The sequence below is a fragment of the Haliaeetus leucocephalus genome, unplaced genomic scaffold, assembly GCF_000737465.1.
Source record: "Haliaeetus leucocephalus isolate CR32 unplaced genomic scaffold, Haliaeetus_leucocephalus-4.0 Scaffold251, whole genome shotgun sequence".
In the NCBI taxonomy this organism is placed as follows: Eukaryota; Metazoa; Chordata; class Aves; order Accipitriformes; family Accipitridae; genus Haliaeetus; species Haliaeetus leucocephalus.
The window spans coordinates 3,610,521-3,621,373 of NW_010972687.1; the positions used below are offsets into that span (position 1 = coordinate 3,610,521).

The following is a 10,853-nucleotide window of genomic DNA, read 5'->3' on the forward strand; positions in this document are numbered from 1 at the left end:
ATTCCTACCAAAGCTGCAGAACTTCATTCCTACTACAGTTTTTTTCATAACTATGGGCTTGGGCCAATGAAACCATAGGTTAAATAGAACCAGTGTAAATATATTTGAAAGAAATGAATCTGAGTTTAATTTAAAATACATATACAGCCACCACTACTACCAGCAGAAGATACTATGTTCAGATAGCAAAGCCTACTCTCTCTGGCCACCAAGAAAAAAACTTAGCAGTTCATTTTCAGGCACAGGTTATTTTCCTATTTACAGTGCAGAACACTATCTAGAGAAAGCTAATCATGCCTGTGTTACTTTGCATGATGAGCCTATTAGAAGAGTATGAATATTAGAAGAAAGGTACAAAATAGAAACTATTCAATCAACTGAAAAAGGACACCTTTCTAAAAGGACATTTGAGAAAACAGAAGCAAAATTACAACTAATGAAGTTGGCCTTTATGTTTTGATTTTTGTTTAAGAGCATGTATACTTAATTTGTACTACCTGAGTAAAAGAGACCTCATATTTAATTTTCCTAAAACAAAACTTAAAAGAAACAAGATACTAAACACACATCCTTTTTCTTTCTTTTTTGGACAAAACCACATAACTTTAAGTATCTGAAACTTGAACATTGCTGTGCTAAGCATAGACTGGAAAAAACTATATAATTAACTTTTTACCATTAAACATTTTTTTCACACAGTTTTTGATAATACTTGCTTTAAGTGTATATGTTTTACATAAAAAATGCTCCCTCTCTGTGCTCTGTTTTGAACTCATACATCAGTGAAAAATTTGCCAATACAAGTGATGGAAAAATAATTTCAAAGTTTCCTATGCTGAAATTATCACTCTGGGTTGACTATGTAACAGTGGAAACTGGAACATCCAAGAAATTGTAGTATTGTTCTATGATTCTGATGTAAATAAACTCAATTTTTACAGCTTTTCCGTAACAGGCTGCCATATGTCGGCACATTCATTTTCAACTATATCTTACAGTACTTTTAGCATTGGTATTGCAAACTGCTTTCCATAGGAACTGATAAAAGACTTCATAAGACACAATATTTCAGATAAATAAAAGCAGATTACTGTCCCTATTTAAGAAAGAAACAAAGAGATCCAGTCAACAGTCAAACATCAAGAAATATATCTGAGAAGTGGCAAAGGGCAAGGGTAGAAAACCACACTCTGCTAGGTATACTGAAAAATTACCTTCCTCTTTCAAGAAATACTTCAAGTAAAGTTATATCTACAAAAACTTACTCTAAATTTCCACAGAATTTTATACATGCAGCAGATGTGAGGCAAAGCATAGTAACTACACAAAAGTATTAAGATACAAGACAGTTCGAAGGCCACCTAACACAAAGTTTAAAATCCATAACCAAAAAAAGTTTGTGAACTAGTGCTAAGTCTCAGCAATTAAATATGATAGAGAATGGAAATTTCAGTGATAAAAGTTATCAATACAACCTAATTTTTCAATTTTTTTTTTTTTCTGGTCATCTGCTAAGGAAAGAAATCAAAATTTTTCTTCAGAGCCCTTTAAATTGCAGGCTAGATCAATTTACTGACTGAAAATAGGAAAATACTTGGATAAAATGGATTAGTAGTTACCTGTTATTTACCAGTAACTTCCTTCCTTAGATTTCCTATGCACTTTATTGTAATCAGATTTTAATTTTAGAATGAGATTTTATTTACTTGAATCAAATTTTAACTCTGTTTTTAGCATATTGAAAGTGGCAACCTGCGCAACATGACAACCCTTCCGAGCAGAAACCCAAACGCACATTTTGAGTAAGCTTTTTCAGTACTCAGGTTTATAAACAATTGGGCTACCAAGAGTCTTCAAGACACATCAGCAAGTTGATTTCTCCATCCAAAACAAGCCTAAAAGTAACTGTTAATGCCACTGAGGTTGAAAATATTCACATATATTTTTAAAGTACTGTACTTAGAAATATTTGGTACCTGACCCAAAACAGTTCAAAAATTTTTTCCAGAATTTTCTCCTTCAGTGATATTGACTCAAAAACTTACTTTGCAGGGCAGCTACATGTAACAGCTTTTAAATGAAGTTCGAAGGAGCTAAATTATTAAAGAAAAGAAAAGAAAAGAAAAGAAAAAGAAAGACAGCAATATCTAAACACATAAAACAAAGTGAAGCCAGAGAAAAGTGATGTAGTCAAGGTAAACTTCCAACATGCATTCTGCATGCAAAGAAAGCTATATCTACATGCTTTGGATAACAAATTCCAAATGAGTTCTGATCCTTTTTTCATGTTTGCAAATGAAGCTGCATGCTTAGATGACTATCCAAATTAAGAGATTAAATTAAACGCAGTACATTTACAATGTTAGGAAGTGGCAAAAATCAATCTCAAGGGCTTTGAAGGTACATCTTAAACAGTTCTTGAGGCAGCAATTTGTATACTACTACTCAAAAGAATGATCGAACTTGCTTTCTTCAGCAGAGGAAATTATTAGACCTGGAACCGATTTAGAGAATGTAAAAAGTGAAAAGGAAAACATAATAACTAAAGTTTGCATTTAATATTTCACTGCATAATCTAGAGCTAAACTATTTCCCAGGACAATATTTTAGTTTTTATGTTTTATTCTTTCCAACAGGAGTACTCTTTCAGAAGCATTTGTTTGTTCAAACCGACCATCTGCTCTTACAAATCAAAAAGGAATAAAATTAATAGTGGCTTTATATGATTCTCACACTCAAGTGGAAGCCAAGCACTAATTTGTCATGGTTCAGCACTTGCTAGACATAAAATCAACATCTATTACTTGGAGAGGTTTTCTGTTTATGTAGTGGGGAAAAAAAGTGACTTGGTGGCCCATGACAGACTTTGCTAAATTTTTTTTTTTGGTGAACAAGTGTGTTTAATAGTAGCTATGAATCAATAAAGACACGGTACAGCCACCCTTAAACCATGAAAAAGAAGGTAAAGGAATAGCATACAGCAGTCCTTGCCTTCTTTGGGTGCTTTCATTCATAGTAAGTTATTCTGGAGGTGAAAGGGAAGCTAGCCAGCTAGATATATTTATGAATATTAAAGCAGTAGATCATAATTTTATCAGATCTAGTTAAAGTTTATGAGCAAAATGTGATTGTGATATTACAGGGCAATTTATTAATGTAGTTGAACAGTCAAGCAGGTCGTTCACTTGGAAAGGGTTAGTATTGAAGCCATAGCAAAGACCGTAGGAATCACAGCAGATTAGATAAAATGAATGTATGCACTATTGGGTTTGCTTTGTGCAAATGAAACAATTTATTGCTTAGTTCACTCAGCCACTGCTGCTCAAAAAGAAATTCAGCCAAGAGTTAGGCTTTGGTTTTAAGCTGTAGTTCCTCAGTACTTCAAATTCAAAGCTTGCAGTGTATAAGCTCCCACGTTCATTTACATCTGTTCAGTGCCCAGTATTTCATACATGCTGTTCGTGCATAACAGGGGAGCTGTGGAACCCTGAGCACTTAGTTTAAGCTAGTCCTTGTATTTCAGTTTCAAAGCAGAAGGATATACTACTCTATTTACTTCTTTCCTCTAATACTAGGCAAATGCAGTAACTTATGCAAAGAAAAGCAAATACAGTAAAGGAAAGTAATCTGAAGGCAATCCTAACAGGAATCACTTGGCAGTTAAACAGAAGATTAGCATTATCATAAAAATATAATTGTTCATTTCTTCACTCTTTGTCTTTCAGAAGGTAAAGATGATTACATTATACTATGCACTAACCTCCCTTTTAAGTAAAACAATCATTTCAGAAAATTCTAATTTTGCTTTGCCTATTATGCTATTAGTTCATTTGGAAACAAGGCCAGATGGAATGAAATGAAAAAAATATTCAATTATCTTCCTTTATGATAGCAATCACATAAAAAAAAAAAGCATTTTCCCCTTTATTCTGTTCTGTTGCTTTCTTCAAGGAACAAGAAGAATGAACATTAGCTATCTCAAAAAATGACGGTACACTAAAAAGCCAAAGTGGTCAATAGAAAGATGTCACTTTATAGAAGAATTGCAGGGCTGCCACTTTATTCCTTTCAGTGGATTACCTTTTTGGGACCTTACAGGTACTAAACATTCTCAGCAGATCATGTCCTCATCTCTTCACTACTAATCTCTCCTCTCCTAAAGTAATGCTTCATGGGTTTTGGATACCAGGTAATACTAAACCAAAGGCAGCAAGGCCGTGTGATCCTTTTCCTCCTCAAAACATTGTGCTTGTTTTATCTTAAAACAACTGCTACTAGTTGTCTAGTAACTGCTACCCCTTCGAACATTTAAAAAAAAAAAATTATGTTTTGATAATGATGACACCAACTAGAAACACACAGTTAAATTCTCCCAAAATGAAGCAGAGACCATACTAGAGTTGGAAAATAACTGGCATTTTCAACTAATACTCAGTGAAGGAAAAAAATAAAGGTTTTGGCACAAAGCACTGACATTTAATGATCATTTTGCTAAACTTCCAAACTAAGGAATGTTATATTTATGTGATACTTAAAACATTTCAAATTGCATAGTGATAAGGCCAAGAGAAAGGTTTAAACTGTTCTATTCAAAGAGCAGAAAGGCTGTTTTAATTAACAGGTACATGGGGAGAATTCCTGAATTATCATTTGATTGTTTAAACATACCTTTCTCAGAAATAAAATCCAGTTCAATTAAAATTACTGACTTGACACACATACTGATGGGTAAAAATCTCAGCAAAGGTTTGAGTTAGTTGCTGTAAATTATGATTGGTTTTGCCACCCAGCATGTTCATCCAGGCACCAGTCCACTGTCAGCCCTGCAAAATCTGGTTCTCAATACCAAAGCACATGGAGTTTTACTAATTTAAAAAAAGGATGCTACCTTGATCTAACTATCTGTAACTTGATTCAGAAATAACTAAGAATGAAGATGAATTTTTACACTGATAGAGCTGTTCTTACATATCCTTATGTTGTATCTGGACTTCATGATGCCAGTCAGCCATGCATAATCCAAACAGTTTATAAATATTCTACAACTGCCTGTCATGATGAAGCCTGTGGCTACTGAAATTGATTTGTATCAAGTATTTGCTCAGATTAGCTTCTGAAGAAATGGATTATCTCATTTACTCTTAGAAACCTTAATACACAATCAGAATCTCAAGGCATAACCGGCACTTGTTCATTGCATCAGTTTTCTCTAGAGTTGATTTTGGGAATCCTGTGTTAGCAAACTACTAAAAAAAAATAAACAACAATTAACCACATTCACTTAAAAATATTATGCTTCAAACTAAGACAGCCTGCTCTCTTTGCGTCTATTCAAGCTAGATTAGTTTTACACTATTGCTTCTTGGTATTAATTTTCAAACAGATAGGCAAGAAAGAGAACAAATTTACCAGGTAGATACGCAGAGGGATTCCTTGGTTTTTTTATAAAATCTATTCACAGAAGCCAACACAGACATAGTAAATATGTCTGACAAAGGCAGGCAGACAGCTTGGAGTAGGAAGGCCGCTGAAAAACAAGTAATCGCTATGAGATATGCCCTCACGACTTAGGATATATGCACTTCTCTAGCACACGTATCCTGGGAAGACAAACCAAGAGCCATTATTGCCAGTTAACAGGGAGCAGCTGAGGCACAGCAGCAGTTTTTCTCATGTCTGTATTTGCCCCGAATTATGGAGTCGCACAGGCCGAGATGCCTTGACTGTGCCCTCCAACACCCACATGGGTTCAGGTACAGTCACGCTCACTGATTAACTCAGCTCTGTCTCAGCCCTTAAGGTTTTCACCAGCCTTTCATTCCCCACAGACAGATCTGATTACCAACAGTAATAAAAATGATGCATAAAACCCACATGTAAAATGGAAGAGTAAAACGTTTCTGGTAATTACAACCGAGTAAGAGCTACAGCAGAAAACTGAAAAACTAACATGCAACGCCATTAGTGTACTGAGAAAAAAATGCTATTCATTCTATATGCTCAGTCTTGCCTCTTTGAGTTTACATTAAATCCAAATATGGAGGTTTTTTATTAATTTATACAGCCTGCTGGTTTAGATTAACATGGACAAATCTACTAACGACTGGGGGAAGATGGACTCTACCATCAGTAGCCTGATATGGATATATTTCCTTTCTCCGTACCTTTTTGACTTGCGCAAATTCAAATCGGTTTCATCATAGACAGGTTTCGTATTCCTATGCCTCTATTCAGAAATATAATTTGTATTTTACCACATACCTGAATGTCAGCCTGCCCAGTGCTATCAAAAAAATTAACCGTGCTGACACATCTAGAACTTTCCTATTCTCAGAGAGATTAATTGTGCTTCCTATAGAAATGTAATGACTTCTTTTAAGGAAACAAAAGGTCCAAAGAGATGCCTTGCTACTGCAATGAATTCCAGAAAGCACTTCATCTACCTGTAGGGGAGTTCCTGGTTCAGTACAGTGCTTCTGTCCACACATATAAGTGAAAATGTAAAACTGGACTGTTTCATACTAGATTGTAGCTGAGCATGTCTACAGACTCATTCTTTTTTGGCATAACTGGGAAGATAGATCCCACGGAAGGACTCTATCACATATTTCAGGCCGTTGTCCCATCCTCGGAATCAGATGAGCCTTCATAGGACTTCCTGCTGCAATTAGAAGCCAGTCAAAGTCTACACCCTTGTGATCACTCTCTCTCTAAATATAGGATGCTTCTCTGAGAAACGTAAAAAGCAGTGCTGGTCAATTCCTTTACTCCCTTAGAAACTCCAAAGTGAATGATGGTATCAAATGGTTCAGTCTTACAGCTTCACGATTTTTTCTGTCAACCTTATGTTTTAAATGGGAAAACTTTTAAGTGACTACAGTGTCCCATGCATGACAGCAAAGCTTTCAGTAAACCCTGATTCTATTTTCTGCTCTTTTTCCTTGCCAAAGCATGGCCTAAAATTAGACAGAAAGGGAAAAAAAGAAAAAAAGTGGTTCATAGACAACCCACATGTGATATGATCAATGTAAACTTTTCCAGGTGCTTAAAAGAAAATGAAGGCCTACAACAGCATGTCTATCTAAAGTGCAATCTTACTCCACCAGAATCTGTCATAGTCTTGTCTGGTTGGAGATCTTCCTGCTTCCAGTCAGGAGTTAATGTACTGCCAGTCTACCATCTTTATATCATTTCTTAAAACTGCTGTGGATTACTGCCCCCAAAAGTATCTCTCTGCATTATATAGAAAGAGCAGCTCTTCTATCTTAACATGGCTTATCACGGAGAACTGACTCTGCCTGCCAAACATGACCCTCTCCACACCTGGCCATTACAGTGATGCAGACTGGAAGAAAACCCACTTGAGATGGCCCTGCTGGGCCTTCAGCAGGACCACCTGCGCTCACCTCCACAGTTCACAGTGTGATGCTTATGTGTGTTCATAAGCAGCATTATCTTCACCATGCTTAGAGGTTTTACACTGAAGTTTTATTCACAATCATAACTTAAGCATATATTCATAAATTATTATGTCCTCTAATAGGCTACCAGGAAAAAAATATGATAGCCCTCTTAGCCATTAAATTTATTTTGTTTTGGTTTTGTTAAAAATATACCCACTTCTCCCAGCAACAAATCCCTTTAATTAAGAGGTTTTAATGGGGTCTTTATTTAGGAATACATAATGCCTGCAATGGGGTCCATTCTGCAAAAGGTCTCAGCACTATGAAATAATCTGACCTCTATCCGATGTCTGCAAACACTGTCAAGAGGGAAACCCTGATGCATTTGACGAGGGGCAGGGAGAGAGGTGGGGAAAAAAAGCAAAGAAAAAAAAAAGGCAAAGCAAAAAAAAAAAAGGCAAAGTGGGAAAATGAAAAGCAAGTAGGGAACAGATACTCAAGAGTAACAATGAAAATTGATGTTTAAAAAAACTGCCCAAAACCCTAGCCATTTCCTAGTATATTTCTCAGGAAGGATCAAGATTTAAAAATCTATTATACCCCCCTTCTTGAGCACACCGCTGCCATGCATGTGCATGGGCACATAGAAGAAAAAAATCACTTGCTTGCTTTAACTTGGAAAACAGGTGTCTGAAGAGGGATATAACAGGCCTGTAAAACCAGAAGAGGCATGGCAGTGAATGCATAGGCACCTGAGAGTCTGCTCTCTTTCAAAACAAATATTAAGAGGTTTTAAATAAGAGGAATAGGCCAATCAAAAACAGAAGGATGTGGTTTTTGACACAGAATGCAGGTAAGCTGACCATCTCCTGCCACAACGTGCTGTGGATGGCAGAAGGATGCTAGATAAATGCATGGAAGAGCAATCCACTGAGAGTTGCTGAAAACTCAGAACCCCCATGTGACTCAGGAAGCTCCTGAGACAGGAGCAGTTGGAAGCTGAGAGTACAGGCTAGGAAAGGGAGAGAAGTCATGTTTATGCCACTCTTGCATCATGCCTTGAAGGTCTGTTTTTTGACCACAAAACATTGCTGGAGAGATAATAATCCAGAATGGCCACCTTTGTACCTATCATGTAAAAGACTAAAGGAACTGCTAAATTTGCCAGACAAGAAGATACCTTTTTACTTTTTATTGAGCAGAACTACATGCTTCAAATTACACTTTCTAAAGTATATTTGCAATATCTGGATGTACATGGTTACATCCATATTCAAGAAAATATCTTAGTTACTACCATAAACAAGTTACCCTTCTTATGGTATTACATATACAGGTAATGTCCCACCAGGTCAGAACAAAGTTTTAGTTTGTTTATTGCAAAAGGTAGTTTCAAAAAAAGGTTTGGTATTCCCTCAAGACCTATGAGTACTGCCACAGATGAGTGCTTTTGCAAGGTCTCTTCTTTGAAAGCATACTGCTTCTTCAAGAGGTTTGCAGTCTTTTTGTATGAGTGATTAATATTACTGCTCCACTTGAGGTTTTCCATGATGATTTTGCACTACAACAAGTAAATAAACTGTTTTTCAAAGAAGAAGGTGGCTATGGTGCAACAAAAACCAGCGGATGAACACGGACAGTAGTCAAACTTAATTTTGCCCTTTAAATGCCCTGTGACATTACAGTTGCTCACAATTTTGAACTTGGACTCAAGCATTGTAACAGACAGGTTTGCCCTCAAAACAAACCAATAGCCTCATTTGACTTCATGGCTAATAGGACATGCGATTTCACTCTAATTTCTCCATCAAACCTAAGTCTTAAGCTAGCCAAGCCTTTCCTTTGAGATAGCTATGAAAAATGTTTTCATCTAAATAACTCAAGGGCTGGAGAAATCCAGACTCCAGAACCAAGCTCTCAGGGCTGGTCATCCATTGGCTCTCCCCACCATAACTCAACAATATTGACCAAGCTGCAGTGTTTTCAGTTAAAGCAAAGCAGCAGTATGTGGTATCCCAAAAGCAAACAGAGGAGAAAGTGTGAAAACAGTAAATATTGTAACATTTAAATTGCATAAAGGTAGAGCATTATACTGAAGAAAAGTAAATTGGAATAAAAGCTACTTCACAATCTTTCAAGACATCAGCCGCACAGATAAAACATTGCGCTAGAGGAGTTTTTAACAGACAATTCACTGCAAAATCCAAAATCCAACATCCATTAGTTTAGACTGTTGCATCAGTCAGCCACAGATACCTACACAGGTAATAGGCAAAGGTAATGGCAAACCAGACATACGGCACTGAGGGTGAGTCAGTATTTTGGATTTTCATTTTTTTTTTAAGTCAGTTTCGTGTTATAACCATTTTGTAATTCAACATTGAGAGCCGCCTGTTTAAACTTGGTTTCTGATATACAGTTCTTTTCAGTCTTCCTAAAAACTTGCTATTTGAAGCCCGGTTGGTTATTTGGTGAGGTACCTTATGCAAGCTGCTGTATCTTGACCTGTCTGCAGCAGAGATGATGTCAGAGTCTCGAGCAAGGGACTGTTAGCACTAGCACACGGTAGTGCTAGCTCACCGACTTGCTGCACTAGATACATAGACTTCTCCTCTGGCCCTGGCTATAGCAAGCGAAGCTGTTCCCGCCCAGGGACCTCTGACACCTGAGAGCTTCTGCATCGAGCCGTTTGGTCACAAACAGCTGCCACAGAACCATAAAACTTTCCTAGACTGAGGCTGCTTCACCTTCAGTTTGAGATTTTCTATCAGAAAATAGAACTCGGTTCCAAGTTTGTTGTTTTCTTTCAGCCCCTGCTGTGGGCTTAGTTTCCCCCCGCCCCCCCGCCGGTACCAGAGCAGCAGGAACTCCGTCGTAGGAGGGTCTGGCATCCGCATGGGGCAAGCAACAGGTAGAAAGGCTTAAAGCTGTCAACTTCATTTGCACCAGAGCTCTCACCAACACCTCCACCACGCCTAACTACCACCAGTGACACCGCACTCACTGAAGAAGTCAAGCGGTCGACGTAGGAAACGGCGTCTCAGAAGAGATGCTCCGAACCGAAGCGTGCGGGCTGGGCCAGGCTGGCTGGTACTGCCCCTCCCCGCTCCCCACCTCGGGAGGTGAGGCCTTCCACAGGGTGCTGGGCATACCGGTTCCGAAACCCACCGCGCTCGCCCAGCCACCGGACCGGCCACGCGTAAGGGCGAAGGCGCGTTCAAGGACGGCGTCCTGAGCGGGCAGCCGTCTTTCCCTCAGGGCGCCGCACCGCGGCACCCGGCCTCCTCACGGTGCCTGGGCACGTCCGGGTTCGGTTCGGTGTCTCTCGAAAGAAAAGCCACCCGGGCAGCAGCCCTACGCGCGCAGGGCTGCGGACACCCGCCGCGCCCCCCCGGCCCGGCCGCACGCCGGGCGGCGACGGCAGAAACGTCAAACGAGCCGCTGCCTGCA

At 38.5% G+C, this 10,853-nt stretch overlaps 1 protein-coding gene across 2 annotated transcripts in view; it reads right to left on the minus strand.

The window, feature by feature from the left end:
* GNA14 (guanine nucleotide binding protein (G protein), alpha 14) overlaps positions 1-10,853 on the minus strand; it is an 86,766-nt gene that overhangs the window by 75,720 nt on the left and 193 nt on the right. The gene's annotated exons all lie outside the window — the stretch shown is intronic.